A 26,366-nucleotide genomic window follows, 5' to 3' on the forward strand; every position below is an offset into this window, starting at 1 on the left:
TAGTATTAATAGTAGTAGCCAACTTACAGATCACTGTCATGAACTGTCTAATAAGATTATGAAGATATTTTCTACAAATAGAATTCGATAGGAAAAAATATTGTTTTGTTATCGAACAGAATTTTTTTTACCAAGGCCATTTCACGAAAGCCATTCAAAAATTATCAAAAGAAGACACCAAACAGACTCTGGATAAATATATCCGCTACATGTTTGGGGTATTTAATAAAAAACCAGCATTCAACATTTTTAACATAAATATATCCGCTACATGTTTGATGTATTTAATAAGAAAAAACAGCGTTCAACATTTTTTAACTTCTTTTATTTCTAATAAGCTTGGTTAATGTAACCTTTGAACGAATCAGCTTTGTAATTTTTTTTCAGTATTGTTTACCCATGGTAATTACCCAATTTTTTCTATTTGACCAAAAAACCGGGCTGTGCTATAAACAATAAAACTTCAGAGCTATACAAAACAAGTCTCGATCTATCCAAAGAAATAAAATACAAAATAGAAGGTAGAAAAATGAATGAATTTATCTTGATGTCTGGATCAATTTAGAGAGGAGCTCAGCAACGTATGCTGGGGGCTCTGGGGCAACTGGAAGGTGATCTGCTTTTGGTTGAAATCCATTTTCGTCTGCTACATAGGTCACTGTGTAAGTTTTCCATCATCACCAACAAAACTATATGATCCAGATACAGCAGTGCCAGGCTCATCGTCAGGTAGGCTGATCTGTCTTCCAATCTCAGAAGCTTTAACACCATTGCTGAACTCATAGCCGATACCGTAGGTGCCAGCACCGTTAACTTCTTTGACGTAATTGACGATTGATACATCATCGTCTTTACCACCAGGGAGTTTATCAGCGTCGGCAACAAGCATGCAGAGACACAAGATAAGTACCTGAAAAAAATAATAGTTTGACGAATATGCAAAAAAGTACTGCTATTATCATAGGCAGCGCGCTAGCGCTGCCTAAGTAAAGAACGATGTGGGCACAATGTTTTTTTTTTCTTCCATACTCAGGCACTTTGTATCGAAGGAGCTGTCGTAGAAAAATCGAAAAGGGCTCATTCAATTTCAAATTGGAGTGGCTAGTGCCCTTTTTAATAATCGAAAGAGATTGGAGGGCAACTAGCCTCCCCCCCCCCAAGTCCATCATTCCCCCAAACACATCCAATCAAAATTTTGAGATAGCAATTTTGTTCAGCGTAGTTGATTTCCAGATAGAAAATATGTTTTTGAGGCAAAGGTTTAAGTTAGGCCACAACCCTAGGGGCAAGGGTTTTAAGTTGTGCCCTGAGGGCATATAAGAACGATGTTGGCACAATGTACTATTTATTTTTTTTTTCCTTTAGAAGTGGGCACTTCGTATGGAAGGGGTCGTCATTAAAACTTAAAAAGGGGCTCATTCGATTGAAAATTGAGAGTTCTAGTGCTCTTTTTAATAGTCGAAAGTGATTGGAGGGCAACTAGCCCCCTCCCCCTACGCCCATTCTTCCCCCCAACACATCCAATCAAAATTTTGAGACAGCCATATTGTTCAGCGTAGTTGATTTCCAGATAGAAAATATATTTTTGAGGAGGAAACTCCTCCATATCCATCAGGGCAAGGGTTTTAAGTTATGCCCTGGGGGTATATAAGGCTTTTAAAGAAGGTGTTGTCATAGAAGCTTCAAAACAGGTTCATTCGATTGGGAATTTGAAGGGCTAGTGCCCTTTTTAATAGTCGAAAGTGATTGAAGGGCCACTAGCCCCTCCCGCCAATCATTCCCCCAAACACATCCAATCAAAATATTGACATAGCCATTTTGTTCAGCGTATTTGATTTCCAGATAGAAAATATGTTTTTGAGGAGGACAATCCCTCACAACCCTCAGGGAAAGCGTTTTAAGTTATGCAATGGGGGCATATAAGGTTTTTATAGAAGGCGTTGTCGTAGAAACTTCAAAAAAGGCTCATTCGATTGGAAATTCAAAGGGCTAGTGCCCTTTTTAATAGTCGAAAGTGATTGTAGGGCAACTAGCCCCCCCCCACGCCCATCATTTCCCAAAACACATCCAATCAAAGTTTTGAGATATCCATTTTGTTCAGCGTAGTTGATTTCCAGATAGAAAATATATTTTTGAGAAGGACACTCCCCCAGAGCCCTCAAGGCAAGGGTTTTAAGTTATGCCCTAGGGGCATATAAAGTTTTTATAGAAGGCGTTGTCACAGAAGCTTCAAAACAGGCTCATTCGAAAATATAGAAAATATGTTTTTGAGGAGGACAATCCCTCACAACCCTCAGGGAAAGCGTTTTAAGTTATGCCCTGGGGGCATATAAAGTTTTTATAGAAGGCATTGTCTTAGAAACTTCAAAAAAGGCTCATTCGATTGGAAATTCAAAGGGCTAGTGCCCTTTTTAATAGTCGAAAGTGATTGGAGGACAACTATCCAATAAAAATTTTGAGATAGCCATTTCGTTCAGCGTAGTTGATTTCCAGATTGAAAATACATTTTTGAGGAGGACACTCCCCCTCAACCCTCAGGGAAAGGGTTTTAAATTATGCCCTGGGGGCATATAAGGTTTTTATAGAAAGTGGTGTCGTAAAAAATTCAAAAGGGGCTCATTCGATAGGAAATTGAAGGGGCTAGTGCCCTTTTTAATAGTCGAAAGTGGTTGGACGGCAACTAACCCCCCTCACGCCCAACATTCCCCCAAACACATCCAATAAAAATTTTGAAATAGCCATTTTGCTCAGCGTAGTTGATTTCCAGATTGAAAATACGTTTTTGAGGAGGACACTCCCCCACAACCCTCAGGGCAAGTGTTTTAAGTTATGCCCTGGGGGTATATAAGGTTTTTATAGAAAGTACTGCCGCAAAAACTTCAAAAAAGGCTCATTCGATTAGAAATTCAAAGGGCTAGTGCCCATTTTAATAGTCGAAAGTGATTGGACGGCAACTAGCCCCCCCCCCCACGCCCATCATTCCCCCAAACACATCCAATCAAAATCTTTAGATAGCCATTTTATTCAACGCAGTTGAAAGTTTTGGAAATTAGGTCTTTAAGGATGACAACCCCTCCCCCCACAGTTCTCAGGGCAAGGGTTGTAAGTTGTGCCCTGGGGGCATATAAAGTTTTTATTGAAAGCGTTGTCGTAGAAACTTCAAAAGGGCTCATTCAATTGGAAATTGAAAGGGCTAATGCCTTTTTTAACAGTTGAAAGTGATTGGATAGCAATTAACGCCCCTCTCACGCCCACCATTTTCCAAAACACATCCAATCAAAATTTTAAGATATCCATTTTGTTTAACGTAGTTGAACGTTCTGGAAATTAGGTCTTTTAGGAAGATAACCCCCTCAGAGCCCTCAGTGCAAGGGTTGTAAGTTATGCCCTGAGGGCATATAAGGTTTATATAGAAAGTAGCTGTATAAATCACAGGCAGCGCGATCTTGCTGCCTAAGTAAAGAACGTAAACAGTCGAGAACGAGACAAGAAACGAGGACTAAGTAAAGAGGAGGACACTCCCTTACAACCCTCAGGGCAAGGGTTTTAAGCTATGCCCTGGGAGCATATAAGAACGATGTTGGCACAATGAATTATTTTTTAATTTTTTCCTTTAGAGCAAGGCACTTCGTATCAAAGAAGTTGTCGTAGAAACTTCGAAAAGCGCTCATTCAATTGGAAATTGGACTGGCTTGTGCCCTTTTTAATATTCGAAAGTGATTGGAAAGCGACTAACACCCCTTCAACGCCAACCATTTCCCTAAACACATCCAATCAAAATTTTAAGATATCCATTTTGTTCCGCGTAGTTGATTTCCAGATAGAAATTATGTTTTTGAGGACAGTCCCCCAAAGCCCTTAGGGCAAGGATCTTAAGTTATGCCCTAGGGGCATATACGGTTTTTTATAGAAGGCGTTGGTGTAGAAACTTTAAAAAAGGCTCATTCGATTGGAAATTCAAAGGGCTAGTGCCCTTTTTAATAGTCGAAAGTGATTAGAGGGCAACTAACCCGTCTCTCACGCCCACCATTTCCCCAAACGCATCCAATCACAACTTTGAGATAGCAATTTTATTCTACATAGTTTTAAGTTCTGGAAATTAGGTCTTTGAGGATGTCAACTCCCCCCCTCAACAGACCTCAGGGCAAGGGTGGTAAATTATGCCCTGGGGCGTATAAGGTTTTTATTGAAAGCCTAGAAACTTCAAAAGGGCCTTTTTTAATAGTTGAAAGTGATTGGAGAGCGACTAACGCCCCTATAACGCCCACCATTTTCCAAACACATCCAATAAAGATTTTGAGATAGCCATTTTATTCCACGCAGTTCAAAGTTCAGCAAATTATACCTTTGAGCAGGACACTCCCCCCACAGTCTTCAGGGCATGAGTTATAAGTCTTACCCTGGGGGCATATAAGGTTTTTATTGAAATCTTTGTCGTAGAAACTTGAAAAAGGGCTCATTCGATTGGAAATTCAAAGGGCTAGTGCCCTTTTTAATAGTTGAAAGTGAATTGAAGGCAACTAAACTCACTCTCACGCCCATATTTTCTCCAGATACATCCAATCAATACTTTAGATAGCCATTTTATTCAACGTAGTTCAAAGTTTTGGAAATTAGGTCTTTAGGGATGACAACCCCTCCCCCACAGCCCTCAGTGCAAGGGTTGTAAGTTATGCCCTGGGGGCGTATAAGGTATTTATTGAAAGCGTAGAAACTTCAAAAGGGCTCATCCAATTAGAAATTGAAGGGTCTAGTGTCGTTTTTATTAGTTGAAATTGATTGGAGAGTGGCTATCGCCCCTCTCACGCCAACCATTTCTCCAAACACATCCAATAAAAATTTTGAGATATCCATTTTGTTCAACGTAGTTGAACATTCTTGAAATCAGGTCTTTTAGGATGATAACCCCCTCAGAGCCCTCATTGCAAGGGTTGTAATTTATGGCCTGGGGGCATATAAAGTTTATATAGAAAGTTGTTATAGAAATTTCAAAAAGGGCTCATTTGATAGGAAATTGAAATTGCCCTTTTTAATAGTCGAAACTGAGTAGAGTAATTAACCCCCCTCTTACGCCCACCATTTCCCCAAAAACATTCAATCAATGCTTGAAGATAGCCATATTTTGTTCAACGTAGTTGAAAGTTCTGGAAATTATGTATTTAAGGATGACCAATCTCCCAGAGCCCCAAGGGCAAAGGTTTTAAGTTCTACCCTGGGGGCATATCAGGTTTTTATGGATAGAGTTGTCGTAAAACTTCAAAAGGGGCACATTCAGTTCGAAATTGAGAGGGCTAGTGCCATATGTAATAGTCAAAATTGATTGGAGGGTAACTAACCCCCCTCTCACGCCCACCATTCCTCCAAACAGATCCAATCAAAATATTGAGATAGCCATTTTGTTCAACGTAGTAGAAAGTTCTGGAATTTAAGTCTTTGAGAATGAGCCCCCCAGCACTCAGGGCAGGGTTGTAAGTTATGCCCTGGAGGCATATAAGATTTTATTGAAAGTTTTGTCGTAGAAACTTCAAAAGGGCTCATTTGATTGGAAATTGAAAGGGCTAGGAAGACTTTTAATAGTAGAAAGGGATTGGAGAGTGACTACCGCCCCTCTCATGCCCACCTTTCCCCCAAACACATCCAATCAAGATTTTGAGATAGCCTTGTTGTTTAACGTAGTTGAAAGTTCTGGAAATTCGGTCTTAGAGGATGACAACCATCCTAACAGACCTTAGGTTAAGGGTTGTAATTTATGCCCTGGGGGCATATAAGGTGTTTGTAGAAATCATTATCGTTTCCAAAAGGGCTCATTCGATTGAAAATCGAAAGGCCTAGTGCCCTTTCTAATAATCGAAAGTGATTTGAAGGCTTGACATTTCCTAGGCAACGCAATCGCTCTGCCTGAGTAAAGAAGGATGTTGGCACAATGTGTTTTTTTTTCCTCCATGCCTGGGCACTTCGTATCAAAGGTGTTGTCGAAGCAACTTCGAAAAGGGCTCATTCGTTTGGAAATTGGAGTGGCTAGTGCCCTTTTTAATAGTCGAAAGTTATTGGAGGGCAACTAGCCCCCCCCCTTCACGACAATCATTCCCCCAAACGCATCCAATCAAAATTTTGAGAAATCCATTTTGTTCAGCGTAGTTGACTTCCAGATATAAAATATGTTTTTGAGGAGGACACTCCCCCACAACCCTCAGGGCAAGGGTTCTCAGTTATGCCCTGAGGGCATAAAAGAACGATGTTGCCACAATGTATCATTTATTGTTTTTTCCTTTAGAGCAGGGCACTTCGTATCGAAGAATTTGTCGTAGAAACTTCAAAAAGGGCTCATTCAATTGGAAATTGGAGTGGCTTGTGCCCTTTTAATTTTCAAAAGGGATTTTAGGGCAACTAGCACCACCCCCCACGCCCATCCTTCCCCCAAACACGTCCAATCAAAATTTTGAGAAATCCATTTTATTCAGCGTAGTTGATTTCCAGGTTGAAAATGTGATTTTGAGGAGGACATTCCCCCACAATCCTCGGGGCAAGGGTTTTAAGTTATGCCCTGGGGGCATATAAGGTTTTTTATAGTAGGCGTTGTCGTAGAAACTTCAGAAAAGGCTCATTCGATTGCAAATTGAAAGGGCTAGTGCCCTTTTTAATAGTCGATAGTGATTGGAGGGCAACTAGTCCCCCCCACGCGCATCATTCACCAAAACACATACAATAAAATTTTGAAATAGCCATTTTGTTCAGCGTAGATGATTTCCTGATAGAAAATATGTTTTTAAGGAGGACATTCCCCCACAACCCTCAGGGCAAGGGTTTTAAATTATGCCCTGGGGGCATATAAGGTTTTTACAGAAGGTGTTGTTGTAGAAACTTCAAAAAAGGCTCATTTTGTTCAGCGTAGTTGATTTCCAGATAGAAATTTTTTTTTGAGGAGGACACTACCCCACAACACTCGGGGCAAGGGTTTTAAGTTATGCCCCGAGGGTATACAAGAAAGATGTTGGCACAATGTACTATTTATTATCTTTTTCCTTTAGAGCAGGGCACTTCGTATCGAAAAAGATGTCGTAGGAACTTAGAAAAGGGCTCATTCAATTGTAAATTGGAGTGGCTTGTGTCCTTTTTAATAGTCAAAAGTGATTGGAGGGCAACTAGCCCCCAACCACGCCCATCATTCCCCCAAATAAGTCCAATCAAAATTTGGAGATAGCCATTTTGTTCAGCGTAGTTGATTTCCAGATAGAAAATACGTTTTTGAGGAGGACACTTCCCCACAACCCTTGGGGCAAGGGTTGTAAGTTATGCCCTTGGGGCATATAAGGTTTTTATAGAAAGCTTTGTCGTAAAAACTTCAAAAAGGGCTCATTCAATTGGATATTGAAATGGCTAGTGCCCTTTTTAATAGTCGAAAGTAATTGGAAGGCAACTAACACCCCTTCCACGCCCACCATTTCCCAAAACACATCCAATAAAAATTTTGAGATTGCCAATTTGTCCCACGACGTTCAAAGTTCAGGAAATTATACCTTTGAGCAGGACACTCTTCAGGGCAAGGGTTATAAGATATGCTCTGGGTCATGCCAAGGGTTATATGTTATATAAGGTTTCTGTTGAAATATTTGTCGTAGAAACTTGAAAAAGGGCTAATTTGATTTGAAATTCAAAGGGCTAGTACTCTTTTTAATAGTCAAAAGGGATTTGAGGGCAACTAACCCCCCTCTCGCGTCCACCTTTTCCCCAAACACATCCAATCAAAATTTTTAGATAGCCATTTTATTCAACGTAGTTGAAAGTTTTGGAAATTAGGTCTTTAAGGATGACAACTCCTCCCCCCACAGCCCTCAGGGTTGTAAGTTGTAAGTAATGCCCTGGGGCAAGGGTTGTAAGTAATGCCCTGGGGCCATATAAAGTTTTTATTGAAAGCTTTGTCGTAGAACCTTCAAAAGGGCTCATTCAATTGGAAATTGAAAGGGCTAGTGCCTTTATTAATAGTTGAAAGTGAGTGGAGAGCGATTAACATCCCTCTCACGCCCACCGTTTTGCCAAACACATCCAATCAAAATTTTGAGATATCAATTTTGTTCAACGTAGTTGAAAGTTCTGGAAATTAGGTCTTTTAGGATGATAACCCCCTCAGAGCCCTTAGGGCAAGGGTTGTAATTTATGCCTTGGGGGCGTATAAAGTTTTATTGAAAGCGTTGTCGTAGAAACTTCAAAAGGGCTCATTCAATTGGAAATTGAAAGGGCTAGGACCTTTTTTAATAGTTGAAAGTGATTGGATAGTGACTAACCCCTCTCTCACGCCCACCTTTTTTCCAAACACATCCAATCAAAATTTTGAGATATTCATTTTGTTCAACGTAGTTGAAAGTTCTGGAAATTAGGTCTTTTAGGATGATAGCCCCCTCAGAGCCCTCAGTGCAAGGGTTGTAAGTTATGCCCTAGGGGCATATAAGGTTTATATAGAAAGTTGTTGTATATGATTTATAGAATAGATTTTAGTCTTCCTCAAATCCAATCCATGAATATAAAGTAGAAACATTGCGAGTCGCTGGCGGGTCGCTGGTCTTCTTCATTATTCATCAAGAGAAGTAGAAATCTGGTAAAAACGAATGTGGCATTTCAGAATCCTTGCAGAATAGTCGAAATATCTAACAGCTATGTATTCCTAAAAGAATTAATTATCAAAAATATTGTTGTTATTTTTCCTCGAAAATTGCCGTACGCCAAGTTTTGAATACTGTATCACAGAATTAATCATTTATCTTTGAATATTGGTGCGTCGAAAAAAAACTCCTTCAGGCAAACTTAAGAAGTATATTAGAACTGCGTGATGTGGCTATAGTTATCGTGAATGAAAATCAACTTATCTATTCTGTGCGGACTGAGGCCATTTCTTTTCTAAGTCACTATCATAGTCACTATCAGGCCTACCACCAAAAATAGTCTTTCTGCGGTCACACTAGTTGCAGGAATAGACAATAACTTGCTAGCAAGTGTGGTGACGTAGGAAATTTCATCGCGATTGTGTATTCGGAACGGAAGAACTTTGCCGTCACCGTCGTCGTCGGTTTCTTCCTATGTCTTTAAAAGGATGAAGTATAGTGCAACTTGATTCCTGATTGGTTTCAGCTCTTCCCGATTGGCTTATCTTTTTTAGACAATCTCCTTGTTATCTTTTTCAGCCTACTTTTTTTTGGCAATGTTTCTTGAACATAAAAAAATGTCAAAGAAAATCATTTTTTCACACGACCTCTTTTCTACACCGCCCAGGAGGTAGAGGTCAAGGCGCGTTTTTTTATAGAGGTATTGCCATTAGCCACTAATCCTCTGACTAATTTTCATTAAAAACGATTACTGAAAATTTCAAAATTATTTTTAATGAAAATTAAATAAAAAAGTTCTTACTAAGCCAAATTTAATGTATGTATATTTTTTAAAAAATATTTAGTATGGTCCACTAAGCGTCCTTTAGAGCCCGTGATTTGCATTTATAAAATTCACATATATTGGGTATAATATTTAAAACAAAACCTTTTTTCAATACCATCCAAGAGGTAGAGATCTAGGTACGTTTTTTTAGAGGTTTCGGCGGTTTCTTTTACTCGTTAAGATTAGTAAAATATTACTTGTAAATAGTGCAAGCAAGTGAGAAACTAGTAGCCAACTTACTAGTTGTCTACTATAGCCACTAATCCTCTCTTTGATTATTATTAATTATATTTACTCTATATTTAATATATATATACATTTTGAAAAAGTATTGAGTATCTTCCGCTAAGTTTCCCAGAGGGCAAGTTTTCCCATATGAAGTAACTTTAAGGGGCAAGATTATTTCTAAAATAATTTAAATAAAACCTGTTACAATTAGTGTAATTTTAATAAGACATTCCAGTGTTCGAACTTTTTTAGATATTTTAAATGGCGGATCCGTAATATAGACAAAAATATTTTGAGCCTTATAGCAGTAAGATTTTTGAATGTTTATTAAAAGTCCTGTTCACTAAAAAAGCACTGGGTATCATCCGTGGGTGCCCATATGGGGGGCCAGAGGGGCACTCCATTCCCCCCTGGCTGAATTTTGCTGCCTTATATTTTATATTTTTGTTTCGAGATTTCTATTATACAGCATTGGAAGTTACGATTAAACCAGGTAAGCCCCCCCCCCCCTGAAATTCAGCTTATGAGCGCTCATGGTATCCTCCACTAAGTATACATCAAAACTCCATTTAGCAGTAATAAAAATTATCATTGTTAGCAGCAATTCTTATCATATTTGTATCTTAGATGTTGTAGTTGATTTACCTTGAAAGGTATACTGATAAGTTTGTCATATCTATAATACTGACTGCTTGATTTTCATTGAGGATTGTGAATGCATGGTTGTGTTCTTGTAAAATACAAAATAATTCTGAAAAATCAGGAAAGGCTTATAAAACATACAAAATCATAGGCAGCGCGCTAGCACTGCCAAAGTAAAGAACTGTGTGGGCACAATGGCTTTTTTTTTCTTCTTCTTTCTTCGACAGGCACTTCGTATCGAAGGAGTTGTCGTAGAAACTTCGAAAAGGGCTCATTCAATAGGAAATTGGGGTGGCTAGTTCCCATTTTTGATAGTCGAAAGTGATTGGAGGGCAACTAGCCCCCACACCCATCATTCCCCCAAACATACCCAATCAAAATTTTGAGATAGCCATTTTGTTCAGCGTAGTGGTATTTCCAGATAGAAATATCTTTTTGAGGAGGAAACTCCCCCACAACCTTTGGAGCAAGGGTTTTAAGTTATGTCCTGAGGGCATGTAAGGTTTTTATAGAACGCGTTGTCGTAGAAACTTCAAACAAGGCTCATTCGATTGGAAATTCAAAGGGCAGTGCCCTTTTTTATAGTCGAAAGTGATTGGAGGCAATTAGCCCCATGCCCATTATTCTCCCAAACACATCCAATCAAAATTTTGAGATAGCCATTTTGTTCAGCGTAGTTGATTTCCAGATAGAAAATATGTTTTTGAGGAGAACACTCCCCCACAACTCTCGGGGCAAGGGTTTTAAGTTATGTCCTGGGGGCATATAAGGTGTTTATAGAAGGCGTTGTCGTAGAAACTTCAAAAAGGCTCATTCGATTGGAAATTCAAAGGGCTAGCGCTCTTTTTAACAGTCGAAAGTGATTGGAGGGCAACTACCCCCCCCTCCCTATGCCCATCTTACCCCCAAACACATCCAATCAAATTTTTAGATAGCCATTTTGTTCAGCGTAGTTGATTTCCAGATAGAAATTATGTTTTTCAGGAGGACACTCCCCCACAGCCTTCAGGGCAAGGGTTGTACGTTATGCCCTGGGGTCATTTAAGGTTTTTATAGAAGGCATTGCCATAGAAACTTCAAAAAGGCCCATTAGATTTGAAATTCAAAGGGCTAGTGCCCTTTTTAATAATCAAAAGTGATTGGAGGGCAACTAGCTCTTCTCCCTCGCCCATCATTCCCCCTAACACATCTAATCAAGAGTATAGATATCCATTTTGTTCAGCGTTTTTAATTTCCACATATAAATTATTTTTTGGAGGAGGACACTCCCCCACACCCCTCAGGGCAAGGGTTGTAAGCTATGCCCTGGGGGAATTTAAGGGTTTTATAGAAAGCGTTGTCGTAGAAACTTCAAAAAAAGACTCATTCGATTGGAAATTTAAAGGGCTAGTGCCCTTTTCAATAGTAGAAAGCGATTGGAGGGCAACTAACCCCCCTCTGACGCCCAAATTTTCCCCAAAGACATCCAATCAAGATTTTGAGATATCCATTTTGTTCAACGTAGTTTTATGTTCAGTAAATTAGGTCTTTAAGGATGACAACCCCCTCACAGCACTCAGGACAAGGGTTGTAAGTTACTTCCTGGGGGCATATAAAGTTTTTAAAGAATGTCAACTTCAAAAAGGGCCTATTCGATTAGAAATTGAAATAGCTAGTGCCCTTTTTAATAGTCAAAAGTAATTGGAAGGCAGCTAACACCTCTTCCACGCCCACCATTTCCCCAAACCCATCCAATCAAAACTTGGAGATAGCCATTTTGTTCCACGCAGTTAAAATTCAGGAGATTGTACCTTTGAGCAGGACACTCCCCCCACAGTCTTCAGTGCAAGGGTTATAAGTTATGCCCTGGGGGCATATAAGTTTTTATTGCAATCTTTGTCGTAGAAACTTGAAAAAGGGCTCATTCGATTGGAAATTCGAAGGTCTAGTGCCCTTTTTAATAGTCCAAAGTGATTTGAGGGCAACTAGCCCCCCTCTGTCAACAACCTTTTCCCCAAACACATCAAATCAAAATTTTTATATAGCTATTTTGTTCACTTTTGTGGATTTCCATATAAAAATTATGTTTTTGAGGAGGACACTCCCCCACAGCCCTCAGGGCAAGGGTTGTAAGTTATGCCCTGGGGGCGTATAAGGTTTTATTAGAACGCGTCGTCGTAAAAACTTCAAAAAGGGCTCATTCGATTGCAAATTGAAACGGCTAGTGGTTTTTTCAATAGTCGAAAGTCATTGGAAGGCAACTAAAAATCCTTCCACGCCCACCATTTCCCCAAACATATCCAATCAAAATTTTTAGAAAGCTATTTTGTTCTAAGCAGTTTAAAGTTCAGGAAATTACACCTTTGAGCAGGACATTCCCCCAACAGTCTTCAGGGCAAGGGTTATAAGTTATGCCCTGGGGCAAATAAGGTTTAAATTGAAATCTTTGTCTTAGAAACTTGAAAAAGGGTTCATTCGATGGAAATTCAAAGGGCTAGTGCCGTTTTTAATAGTCGAAAGTGATTTCAGGGCACCTAACCCCCCTCTCACGCCACCCTTTTCCCCACACCCATCCAATCAAAATTTTTAGATAGCCTTTTTATTCAACGTAGTTGAAAGTTTTGGCAATTAGGTCTTTATGGATGACGACCCATCCCCCCCCCCTAAACCCTCAGGGCAAGGGTTGTTAGTTATGCCCCGGGCACATGTAAGGTTTTTATAGAAAGCGATGTTGTAAAAACATCATAAAGGGCTCATTCAATTGAAAATTGAAAGGGCTAGTGCCCTTTTAATAGTAGAAAGTGATTGAAGGGCAACTTGATTGAAGGAGATATCCATTTTGTTCAACGTAGTCAAAAGTTCTGGAAATTAGGTCTTTTAGGATGATAACCCCATCCAAGCCCTTAGTGCAAGGGTTGTAAGTTATGCCCTGGGGGCATATAAAGTTTATATCATCCTAAAGGGGCTCATTTGATTGGAAACTGAAATTGCCCTGTTTTTTGGTAAACAGTGGATGGAGAGTAATTAGCCCCCCTCTCACGCCCACCATATCCAAAAAAGAAATGTATTCAAGTTTAAAGATAGCCATTTCGTTCGACGGATTTGAAAGTTTTGGAAATTATGTATTTCGGGATAACAAACTCCCCAGAGCCCCCAGGGCAAAGGTTGTAAGTTATGCCATGGGGTCATATAAGGTTTTTAATGATAAAGTTGTCGTAAAAACTTCAAAAGGGGCTCATTCAATTGGGAATTTAGAGGGCTAGTGCCTTTTCTAACAGTCGAAAGTGATTAGAGGGTAACTAACGACCCTCTCACACCCACCATTTTCAAACATATTTAATCAAAATTTTCAGATAGCCATTTTGTTCACCGTAGTAGAAAGTTTTGGAAATTAGGTCTTTGAGGATGACAACCCTCCCCCTACCCACAGGCCACAGGGCGAGGGTTGTAAGTTATCCCCTGGGGGCATATAAGGTATTTATTGAAAGCGTTGTCGTAGAAACTTCAAGAGGGCTCATTTGATTGGAAATTGAAAGGCCTAGTGCCATTTTTGACAGTTGAAAGGGATTGGAGAAAGACTTTGGAGAAAGCGCCCTTCTCACGCCCACCATTTTCCCAAACATATCCAATCAAAATTTTGATATAGCTATTTTGTTTAACGTAGTTGAAAGTTCTGTAAATTAGGTCTTAGAGGATAACAACCACCCTCACAGCCCTTAGGGTAAGAGTTTTAAATTATACCCTGGGGGAATATTAGGTCTTTACAGGAAGCGTAATCGTAGAAACTCAAAAAGGGTTCATTCGATTGGAAATCGAAATGTACTTTTAATTGCCCTTTTTAATTGTCAACAGTGATTGGAAGTCTTGACGTTTTTATAGCATTAATTAAAAAAAACTTTCCGAAAAATAAGTTTTTCAAAGAAAAGTAAAAACCATTTTAAGCTTAAGCTCAGGAGATACAAATACCTGTTAAAATTCAAACTAAAAACAGTAGAGAGCTATCTTATACTCCGGTACCCACACCAAATATGGGCATAGAGTCCCTAGGGAGATGGTTTTTGTCAGTGAGAATGAAAAAACAGGAATTTTCTCACATTGATGGATGTTTCTTGGACGGTTATGTGTCTTGGTCAATTTATTTGATGTTTTTCATGGATGTCAACAGTAATTTATGTTTCTTTATGGTTTTTTTCAGTGAGAATGGAAAAACAGTATTTTTCTCACTTGAAAAAACAGGAATTTTGTCACATTGATGGTTGTTTCTTGGACGGTTATGTATGTTGGTCAATTTATTTGATTTTTTTCATGGATGTCAACATCGATTTATATCTGTTTTATGGTTTTTGTCAGTGAGAATGGAAAAACAGTATTTTTCTCACTTTGATGGATTATTGAGTCTAATGGGGACAGGTCAATGACACTTCCTTCAAGATCATGTTGTTGTTTTTGCTCGAGGCAAATGTTATGTGTTTCCAGGAAACAGTTAGATAACGTGTTTCCTTCTCAGTGAATTAGAGGGCTTGTTTACATATTAGTGGCGGAGGGAATATGAAGATGGGATTTTTGCTTGAGTTTTATTAGTCTGTAATTATAAATTAAAGGAGTGAGAAAAACTTTTTGGACTTTACTCATTTGAAAACATAATTGTAATAATGATTGGACTGTTTAACTTCTTAAAAGTTGATGGCGGATTTGATGGTAATAATACAAGAGCACCAAACATTGCGGTGGAAATCACAAAAGGATCGCGGCTTTGTCTGGAATGGGATGCAGTATATGCAAGATATGTGATATCCTTGAGCAAATTTAAAATGGAGGATCAATTATGTTTCGCCGCAAAAGTTGATATAGCACATGTGAATAGAGATCATCGTGATTCAGGTGCTTTAGTGAAACATAGCGAAAACAATAAACTCTATAGCAAATTGTACATGCATAGTATTATGGATGTTATAATTATTTAACAAAATTGTTTCGAAATCAAAAATGTTCCTTTTCTTTTCTGGTCAGGACCGACGAATCAGGGTCAGTCTAGAGTCAGCAGTCAGAGTGAAAGGATTGAAAAATGAATAAATTTGAGAAAGAGAATTAGATCAAATCTAGTGTTTATGGAAAAACATTTGATTTTGAATGATAATTTACTCGAGTTTTCTCTCCAATGCAGGATATTCTCCCAGAGAACACTTGACAATATAATGAAAACTGATTCTCATCCATTGAACTATTGTTTGAAACTTTTAAAATGTGATTCGAATGGTTATAGTCAATTTATTGATATATTAGTTGGGAAAAAGCAAAATAATATCGTAGATACAATTATGAAAACATTGCCCATGAATTCATTGTAGATGCTTCCTCCTTCGAAAGTGGTAACGTCACAGAGTTACTCCTCTCCCTTTTCCTCCACTTTGAATTTATCGAGCGAAGACAATCAGTTTTATTTTGGATGTGAGAGAGTTGACATCAGAAATCAAAAAATTTACTATATGTGCCCATCGTGTATGTACACGCTCGGCAGTTGGAATCAATGTGAGACTTATACAATTATAGCCGACTATAGTGAAAAGTGTAAATTATGTAATCCTTGCAAATTACATAGAGGCTATGCAATACAAATTAAAGGATGTAATTCATGTTTTGAAGAGGTGTGTGACTCTCACCCTAGAGGGCACCTGTGCTCCAGTTGTCACCATGATAAATGTGATCAGTGGGAGAATACTTACCCTGCTATGATTGGAAAGAATCCCAAACGTGATTTTATTTTATTTCTACGAGATTGGTATCGTCGTGGATTTAAATTATTCTGGGAATAGGAATCTTGTTTAAGATTCAACTGTTGAGGTAACAAGAGACAATTTGGTTTCTACGTCATCGCTGTGACGACACTGCCTACTATGACTATAAACCAAGTAATTTTATTTGGCAGTTACCGAATGTGATTCACCACTTGAAAACACTGTATGTGATATTGCTTCAAATAGACTGATTGAAACTCGTGAATTTCATAATATGAATGCAAATAGTATCATTGACTATACAAAGAGATATGACAAGAGTGAAGTTACATTGTACTGCAGAAAATGTGACCCTGACTTTACAGTCAATCAAGATCAATATACAGTGAATCCAAATGATTTACCAGCATTAGTGGTTCACGACAGTTGTCTATACACCGATGAAGAAATCTAAAAGTGAAGATTTAAAGATATTGTTGTATATATACATTTTATTAATAAATAAATTCACAAACATTTTTTAAGCACTTTACTCTTAGGGCACTGAAATCAATACTGTATAGGTCCGAGAGGATATTTTCCACTAGAAAGTCGTTCAGACGTGGATTGTCACCATAAATGTGGAGAAACTGCTTGTAAGTATAGCCGCGACATCGGAACACAAAATATAGTAGTGCATGGAAGCCACAGCTTTTAGTCGTTGGATCCTGCACCCTCTTTCGATTTTGAATAATAGTTTTTCCACTGCTCTCAATATATCTGATGATGTTAGGTTTGTAGAATGTATAGGGTAGACCAAGAGGATCCAAAAATGCAATCGTCTTCACTATTTGAAATATTCTCAGCCAATGACCCGTAAGCACAGATGATGGACTGCTTTTAACAATATTTAGGATATTGTTCGCACTTTGAATTTTTCCAAGATAGTCTGAGGGTAGACAATAAGATTTGTACTGGGACATGTAGGGGTCCATATTAAATACATTGGTTATTTGACTGGTGTTCATGGCGCTAAGTCTAGTAGAACACTGCCTTCGGAAGTGATTTCCCAATAGGTTTCATATTGATTTAGTGAGATTAGTGCAATACTCTCAGCCAATGGATCAGCAAATGTACACTCTAAACGCACACTCCCCGTACGTACTATACTCATATCCTGTGTGCCAGACAAATCCAATAAAATGATACCATGTGTTTTAGCAAACATATCTTCGGTTATACCATTTTCAAATAGTTGCGAGTCATGATCTAGGGTTTGCATGGTCAACTCATACAATGTTTTATAGGATTTATCAAAAGATAGATTGTTGAGTGGGATACCGTATACTTTGCACGCAAGAGATGAAAGTCAAAACCTTTCGAATTTATGTGGGCATTCAGTCCATGATCCTATTGCACTGGCGCTCTTTACAAATGCTAATGCAAGTTTCGAGGGGGTTTCGCCATTGATAAAGGATGAATCGGTGAAGGTGCGTGACCCCATGGCAATATGACGTTGATTGGTGATTGTATGAGGAACAAGTAGTTTAATATTATTTCCATTGGCTCTCAGTTTTTCCACTGCCAAAGCAACAGAACTCATAACCTGCTGTTTGCGTACATGAAGTATTGCCAAGGTGAGGGAGAGACTTACATCGGGATTGGCAGCAAGTTCTTTTCTCAATATGAAACTGGATGGTGCAAGCGTCAATTTTATATCCACTTTAACATTGGGTGGCAGCCATTGGGGTATATTAAATATTTCATGATATATTTTTCCAACTAGATGTAATTCACTAGTTTTAACATTTTTAAGTGCATGTGTACTATCAGTATTAGTAATGCATTCATATCCATTGGAGGCGCCTCTCAAATCTTTGTATGACTTGGGCGTCATCAAAATGAATTACATATAGGGTGTATGATTTGGGAGAGTGCTCCTTGTGCTCACCAGCGTACCATTGATGTAGACACTTATTTGACAAAATAAATTATGTTGTATACAATTTTCATAGGATATCCCATCGGCTCGAACTGGCATTGTATTATCGGATTTCCGGACTTTCATTTGTAAATCTATAAATGTTGAAGACATGTCCATAAAGTAGTCTTCATTGGAATAAATTTGAAAGTGGATATTATCAGAGAGGGGTTATTGAGGATAAAATTTTTCATAGTATCCATGATTGACACTCACATCAATATTTTCAGCATTGAATAGATTCAATGAGGCGGTGATTGAAAGTTGAGAATCATCATGTGGTAGGTACGACATTTTAGGACATGAAATGAAGTTTCTATCTAATGCTTCTCTTCTTGGGGCTTCTGTTTACACTGCGTGTCGGTTTTGTCTTTCTTTCCTTTGACAAAAGGGGTGATGTCTTTCTTTTTCGCCCTGAGTAGAGATTGATGAGTGATGCATTGTTTCTTTACCTTTTTAACACTTTAAGATTTTGTTTTAATTTCTCGCCAAGGGTTCGCGCACTGGACCTAAGATTTTCCGTAGCACTCTTTTTAAAATCCTTGCCAGAGCCCCAATCGTATAGTGTAGAGGATACAAAATCTGTCGCAGCCGGTACAAGATATTTTCTAGCCAGTGGTAGTCAAGAACGAAACAGCTTAGCAAACCAGCTGCCAAGACCGTAGCCAGACATTGACGAGCGACCCTTGTAATAGTCAATTCCATTGCCCTGTTGTCTTGGGCCAAGAGTATTAACATAGCAGTCAATATCAGGACAAGTGAATGCCGGTTTTTTATTAGACATCTTGCTGTTGAACGATGGGTCGAAAATGGCCTGGATTCACAGCCAAACCCTTTGAAATTGTAATGGGATCACCCAATTCAGTTCTTAGTGTTAACTGAAAGAGTTCCAAAGAGGAAGTTTTTACGGGGCTATACTGAAGATGCTTTATATTGTAATGGTGAATATGCTTTTAATTGGTTTTTCGTTCAAGAACTCGTAGCAGGAGGACATTTGAATTGCCAACCCGAGATGTTTCCACAAATGAAGCGTAGAGAAATATACAAGTGTCTGCGGAGAAAGCAGGTGGGTAGTCAGCAAAAATGAAATTGGTGTTTACGGCACTTTTACAATTGATTATATTTAGCTTAAAGCCGAGAACATCCTTAAAGTTATTATTGAGAATAATCTTTTAGCTGGCAATAGGTGAGCTAATGTAGATCTTACCCTCCTCCTTTGAATAGTTGAAATGAAAAGCTCCTTTTTTACGAGCGGAAATTTTTTTATTAATGGTACGACAAAAATCATTCCTACAGGTGAGTTCCTCGTAGGGTAATTCAACATATGGATAATCCTTCCAATTGATTTTTTGAATTTGTTCTTTTGAACTTGTTCTTGATCACCTGGTGGAGGCAGCCAATTATAGGTTCGGATTCTTAGTTCATATTTACCAACTTTTCTCAGGATGTCGATAGTATTTTTGAGAATACAATCGACAAGAGCCACTTCATACTTTTCGTCAAATTTTATGTTGGGGGAGAGTTTTGTCCAAAAATCACTTGTTCTATTTAGATCATTGTAGAGAGGATCAGAAACATTGGACATGAAAGTCACATAGAAATCATTGGGCATTGTTAATATCTTCAGCACTGACCCAAGAATCAAAATCTGAGTTGTATCCTAGCCAGCGAACAAGCAAGTGTTTCTTGCCCCTACGAGTACGACTCTTTAATATCTTTTCAATTTGATACATTTCCCTAGTGTTTCTAACTTTTTGCAGTTCATATTCATAAAAACCGCCGAGAATCTCATCATCTTTGGTGTCTCGTAGTCGATATGTTGTGGGTTCAGAGTCTAGGATTTTGGACACTTTAAAAAGTTCGGTGCTCCATAAATAATTCCCCTTTTCAAAAATATTGGTGGTTCTATTAATTATAACAGTATCACCAACATTGAATTTCTTCTTTTTCTTCTCATTGCCATTGGATTATTGCTTTAGAAAAGCATCAAATGTATTTTCACTGTAATGAACATCCCGAGGGCTAGAGTTGGAGAGAGATCGATGTGGTCGATGGTTGTATATCTGCATGATTTTATCTAAATCATGAATAAAAGCAGGTGCATTTTTTAGTGTACAAAATCTTTAAATTATTAGACGAATTGTTCTTATTAATCGTTCAGACTATGCAGCTTTTATCGGACTGAGACTATGATAAAGTGTTCTTTTATATTTCAAAAGAACCTTGTGCGCAGGAGTATTAACAAATTCACTGCCGGGATCCTATAGAATTTTTCAATGCGAATCTAGTTAAAGAATACATTCAGCAGCTTGAGTAACTTCAAAACCTCTCTTTGATCGCATTGAAATGGCATAGGCAGAGCGACTAACGATACTGATTGCCTCCAGAATATATTTTTCGGGTGTATTGTGACGTCGTTGAAGTGTGTCTAAAGTTAAAAGATCCATTTGCATTATATGCAGAGGGAAAAAGGCTTTAGTTTGTCGATATTGTTTGCCACGAAGCCAGTGATTTCGAAGCAGTGTGTAACTCGCCTCATTCTCTAGATACTCTTTTGCATTTTTCAATGTGATGTCGGAGACAACTTTAGAAAGCGTTTTGGGGGAACTTAAATTCTCCGCTTCACCGATATATTCATAGATACCTTTCAGAACTTCATTCATTTTGAACGTAAACATGTAGTGTAATTTCCACTTTCTTTTGGTACACTGGAGGATGAATCAATTTGTTTTTACTTTTGACTAGAAACCAAAGGTGTTGTAAAATAAGTAGTGCTAGTATTTTCAACCATTAAATCTTCTTCTTTTTATATGATGGTGGTGTTGTTGGTAAGCTATACTGTCTTAGTTTCTTAAGAATTTGCTTATTGCCAATAAGACTTTTGGGAAAGTTTGATAGACTTAGAAAGGTGTATAGATTATCGTCAAAGGATAAGAGTCCTTTACGATTCGTCACTATATCACAAATTAAATCAACAAGATTATAACCTTTTCCCTGAATTATAATTCGTTTCCCTGTTCTGTCGACTTGAACTTGATCACCAGTTTCCAACACGAGGTAATGTTATACTCTTTTACTCTGTTTTTGATAGGTGATTGGGGATAGATTCCCAATTTTCGATACAATCGAATTCAATTTCTTATCCTTTGATTGTGCAGAATCTTAAGGAGATGTTTCCTGTTTAGAGGGATCGGCGGTGGGTCTCTCACGATAAGGTTTATGTTTGTCCATACGTCGCAATGCATCTTGGAGTAAAAGAAGTTTTTTGCCATCGGCAATATTCTCATCATTTATGAATTTGCTTAGATTGTCTTCAAAATGTTCTACGGGCGAGAGGACAAGGTCAAATGGTGTCAATTTATAGGGTTTTGTCATTCTCTAGAGAAAACTGTTTACAAGTCCTGCAATTATCGGCAGTAAAAGTGTGAAAAAGCTACCAGCTGCCTGAAGGAGTCGTGTTCATTTAAAATTTTTTCAAATTTTTTTTCAAACCAAGGCGCCGAAAGTTGAACCATTTTTCGTTTTCTTTTTTATAAAAACGTATGGCAGTTTAACAATTCCCACAGTTAAATTTAAAAAAAGTTCAGATATTAGATTAATGAAATCACTGTCAACACCATGTTTGAGTATGGCTTTTCTAAGCAAGGGTTTTGAAGTGCTTAAAACCGAAAATAAATGCCGTTTTTCATGTAGTTTCTTCAGTGTCATGATAGCAACTAATAACCTTGTCTAATGTTCACTGGAAGATATACTGTAATTTCATTGTCGAAAATGTCGGTGACTACACGTAGATCCTCGGGCGTGCTCTGATTAAGATCCAGCAAAATGTAACCGTAGGGCTTGCTAGTCGCCTGATTGTACGCTGACAACAGAAATTTTGGGGAACCAGGGTATATCTGTTTATTGAGAGTTATGAGGGAGCTAGAATCACGAACAACTCGATAGATAATACAGATAGTGCAATTCAAAGCAAGGGTTCGCATACATTTGCTCTGATGAAACAGATTGTGTAGAACTAGGGTTATGGAAATGTGTTCATGATGAGATCGGACAGTGAACAGTTCTAACATTTCCTGTGAGAAATGTTCAATAGATTCAGCCAAATCATCAATAATCAGCCATTAGTTTGGTTCAATGATATTGAAAACATCAAGGCCTCGTTTGAATTGTATTGGTACGGCTTTGGCAATAGCTTTTATTTTATCGTATGACTCCTGCCAAATACTATAGAAATAATAGATTTTTTTCGGTTTTTCCAAAAACATTTTATCGCAATTTTAAATTATTTTAGCAAACAGTGTTGTTTTCCCCAACATTGAGCGCCCACAAAAAATTGATCTGAAGGGCGTTTTAAATTGGTACATGCTGCTGACAACGGTCCGACTATGACTAACTGTAAATCATGTGTGTCCAATGAATAAATAGTAGTTTTCCCATAGATCTATCTGTTCAATAACAAAAAAAACAATATTTCATGGCAACATTTATTACAGCAAACATTTGGTCAACATGAACAATGATAATACTTTTCTGTACAACACTTTTGTCCATCTACAACACTTTTGTATACAACACTTTTCTATACAACACTTTTCTGTACAAAAAAAACAACACTTGGAATTAGCACAGTTGAACATTACAGTGATTGGTGGCCCCCCACCCCCCGGGAGCCGGCCTTGGGAAGGGTCCCCCACCCCCCTGGAGCCGCGATGGAAAAATAGTTGTCGTCACTGCTACGGGTTAGTGGATAGGTTATTGCACGGGTTAGATGAGGTTGAGTGGTTAGTTGGTTAGATTAGTTTATCCAGACCAATTTGATTACGATAGTCTACGCATTCAACTCTGTCTGAAATACGATAGTGGCCATGAGGGAGGACACTCACACCATTCTCGAGCACATAGACCTTGTCAGATATACACGACATTGCATTTTGTTCCACTCTCACAGTATAATTTCTATACTGTAGAGAGCGAATTGCAAGCACTTGTGCTCTTGGCACTAGGCTACTTTCTACACAGTCTTTGTACACGCTCATGTTAAAATTGCTCTTTACAAAGTGTGTAGGCAACCCTTTACATGTCTTCTTTTCATCCCCACTATGTGTTTCCACGCAATAAACTTTGGGACCCGGGAACACCCCCCCTAGATATCAAATCACTCCCCGTCTCTGATTTTAATTTTAATAGTTGGTTGGGGGCTTGACGTTTCACCAGCTCGGGATAGAGGGATGGATTCCAGTTGGTGAAATCCATCCGCGAGCTGATGTGCACCCCATTTTGCAAATCACCCAATAAATCTTCAGTTTTTACTTTTAGCAGTAGAGAATCTGTATCCCCTTAATATACTTGAACCTCCCCCTCCCGTGGCCATTGCACCTTGCACACATTGTAAAATAATGACAACATGAGCTTCTTTGAAATTTCAAGTACTGAACTACCTCCTGCAATATTCTTGTTCAGTACCACATTTCGCTTTTTCCTGTGTAGAATAACCATGCCGGCCTCTACGCTCGTGAATGATGTGAAATTGGGGTTGGCACTAATTTGTGCACACTCTAGAGGGTCAGTCATTACGTCACAGCGAGATCTGTTACGTACGCTTTCGCACATTTTGCCAAACGCTGAATATAGAATGAGCTTGTACAATTCCTTCTCCACCTTTGAATTTGTCCTAGAACATTTATCGACAAAAGTATCGATAAACGTTTTCAAATAAGGTTTCTGATTAAACTGCAGGACCCTGTGTATATTAATGGTCTGGAAACTATTGTTCACCATCCAATGCAATAGCAAGTGGTGAATAACAATGGTCTCTTGAGTGTCCAAATCAGCTGTTAGTTTTTGTTCGGGGAGGGCCCAGTGCATTCCCATATCCTCGACAACTGGTCAAGGTCAGGTACTCAGAGAGTCCCTGCTCGCCGGTCGATTGATACAGGGAAAAACAAACTCTTTGACTGAGTCGTGAAGCGCCAGCGGAATGTGACCGTCAATTTCAAAGAACCATCCTTGTGGTCCGTTATCCTTGACTGTGGTAATATCAGGGAACTCACAAGGATTCTCAAGCCATTGATAGTTCCCACACGGCAAAGAGTAGTGGGACATTGCCGAGGGGTACAACGAGTTCATGTCCAAGAACACTGCATTTGACTTTACACCGGTGCTTTGTCCGCTCGGATCGGTTGATAAGACCCAGTCCCGTGAAAAACATACCCTCCCCGCATTGAATGCTCTACAAAAAGGTGTTGATCTATGTCGGTGATTAGGCCTATTTCCTCCCTGCTAATTTTTAAAATTAAATCCACTACTAGATAGGGTGTAGACAAATTATATCCCAGATCTAGTCAAAACTCTGAATAGATATGTTCCGTATTCTTACAGACTATATACAACAGACTTAAAAAGTCACGGGCCCAGTATAGTCAGCAATAATCCCACCCCCTCGGACCATCCCTTGTGGCCCACACCTTCTTGGCAAACTCGTACTCCTCGTCTGGGCATTCAATGTTGGTTAGTGAATTGTGAAAAGCTTCAATTGGAAGTAGTTTCACCTCACTTAAGCGAGAGCCAGAGCAGTAATAATCATATGCATATACACAGTTGCTGTTTTATAGGTCATACATTTTACTGTCTGGAAAGTGCTGTTTAAGCAAATGAAAGCTATCAAAATTGTCGCTTTACTTCACTTGAATGAGTTGTCTAAGGGATCTGGGAAAAAAACAACAACACCCTAAAAACTAGCATACAGTCTAGCATGTGCGTCCGTTATACACAGCTATCCATTAAAGCTTGAGAAGCACTCCCTTTTCGGCTAATTTGGGAATGATGGTATAGACCAATGAATTTTTCACCCACGAACGGTCTACTCCCCCACCCTCCCTGTGCATACGTGCCAGTGCTGGTAAAATAAATTTTAAGTCATAGTTAGAATTATGAATAAAAACTGGGATGAAAAACTGTTGGCTAACGTTTAAATTACATGATTGATGCGCTACCCCCCTAAAATTACTGCCCCCAGATGATATTTCTTGCCACAAGTGGTCGTGGTCTCTGACTTTCCCTCGCCCCCCTATTTTCCCGTTAGTTACCGTATCCACCTCTAGCAACGCCCCCTTGCATACCCCACAAATTTTTTTATTGTTAATCGCAAGACGATCCTCTGCAGACACCACCATTCGATAATGCGTATTTCTCAAACGAGAAATAGCACCATTAGCCGTGCCAATCAGTTTAGTCAGTGCCTTGTCCATGCACTCATCGCCCTCATCTAATGCTTCAACTATTTCTAACAACCGCATGGTATTAGAATTGTCTCTTTGCGCATGGGCATAGGAGACTGCAATGGCCTGGTGTTCTTTGATACGGTTTGGAGATTGGGGATCATTCACTTCCACCAGCTTAGCTTCGCAATCCAAAGATATTTTGTTGCATTGGAGAAGAGTATTTTGAAAATTTTTGAATCGTAAAATAGCTTTATCCCCTGAAACCGTTTCCACTGTCTGGTAGCCATGCCATCTACAATGCTTCATGTGACCCCGTAGTTTCATATCACTACGGAATCTAGAGAGGCATGTTGGACAGTAGAAACATTGCCCCCTAAGCTTACCCTCCCCCAGAACTCTACTAATGCCAGTGATCGGATTGTAATGACCGATTGCGTTCGGTTGACTAGGTGGCGTGTAAAGCAACCAAACCCAGTGTTTAACCAAATCAACTGAGGGGCTCCGGACGGGAAATACCACCCCTTTCGTTTTAAAACGAGCCCCATCCTTAAATTTTGTGTCATATTGTACCACAGTAACGCCAATGTTTAAATGGACATTGGCTCTTTCAAAAATGTCAACAGATTTAGGCGGTACTGTTTGTTTCTCCTCTAAAAAAGAGAAATCTACTATTGATAAATGGGACCCGTCCTTCCCATGTATAGCCCAACGATCTAAATTCGTTTTGGTAGCGTCATCTTTCAATGGTCGGAAAGCTGACATTAGGAAAGCATACTTGAAACACTTTTGATCTGTTTCAAAACAGATCCGCTGGACACCTTTACAACCCTCTAGATCTGGATGGTATTCTAAAACTGTACCCGTGTCCCTATGCCCCCCTCTTAAAAAAATCTTTTTTAAATTTCCAAATATTAATACTTAAATTTTCAATAAATAAAACTACTGACCCACTCCCGTTTTCATTATAGTTCTCGAGATGCGCAATAATTTGTCCTACACACTCGCTAAAAACTCCCTCAAAATTTTCTTAATTTGGATCAATTATGCGCATCTCGGAATTTATAAAATGATAGTAACCCTCGCTTTTCCCCTAATTCAAATAAAAACCCTTTAAAAAGATAGAAACCTTCTTTTAATCCCTACCCCCCCCCCCCACAACTGAATTTGGTTCTCCAGTAG

General features: G+C 38.8%; 1 pseudogene; it reads right to left on the reverse strand.

Moving 5' to 3' along the window:
* Positions 1–539: 539 nt before the first annotated feature.
* Positions 540–25,949, reverse strand: LOC148950780 (cuticle protein CP14.6 pseudogene; annotated as a pseudogene).
* Between the last annotated feature and the right edge of the window lie 417 nt (positions 25,950–26,366).

This window comes from Artemia sp. Qi Xiang Cuo, chromosome 6, assembly GCF_049724085.1.
Source record: "Artemia sp. Qi Xiang Cuo chromosome 6, ASM4972408v1, whole genome shotgun sequence".
Classification (NCBI taxonomy): domain Eukaryota; kingdom Metazoa; phylum Arthropoda; class Branchiopoda; order Anostraca; family Artemiidae; genus Artemia; species Artemia sp. Qi Xiang Cuo.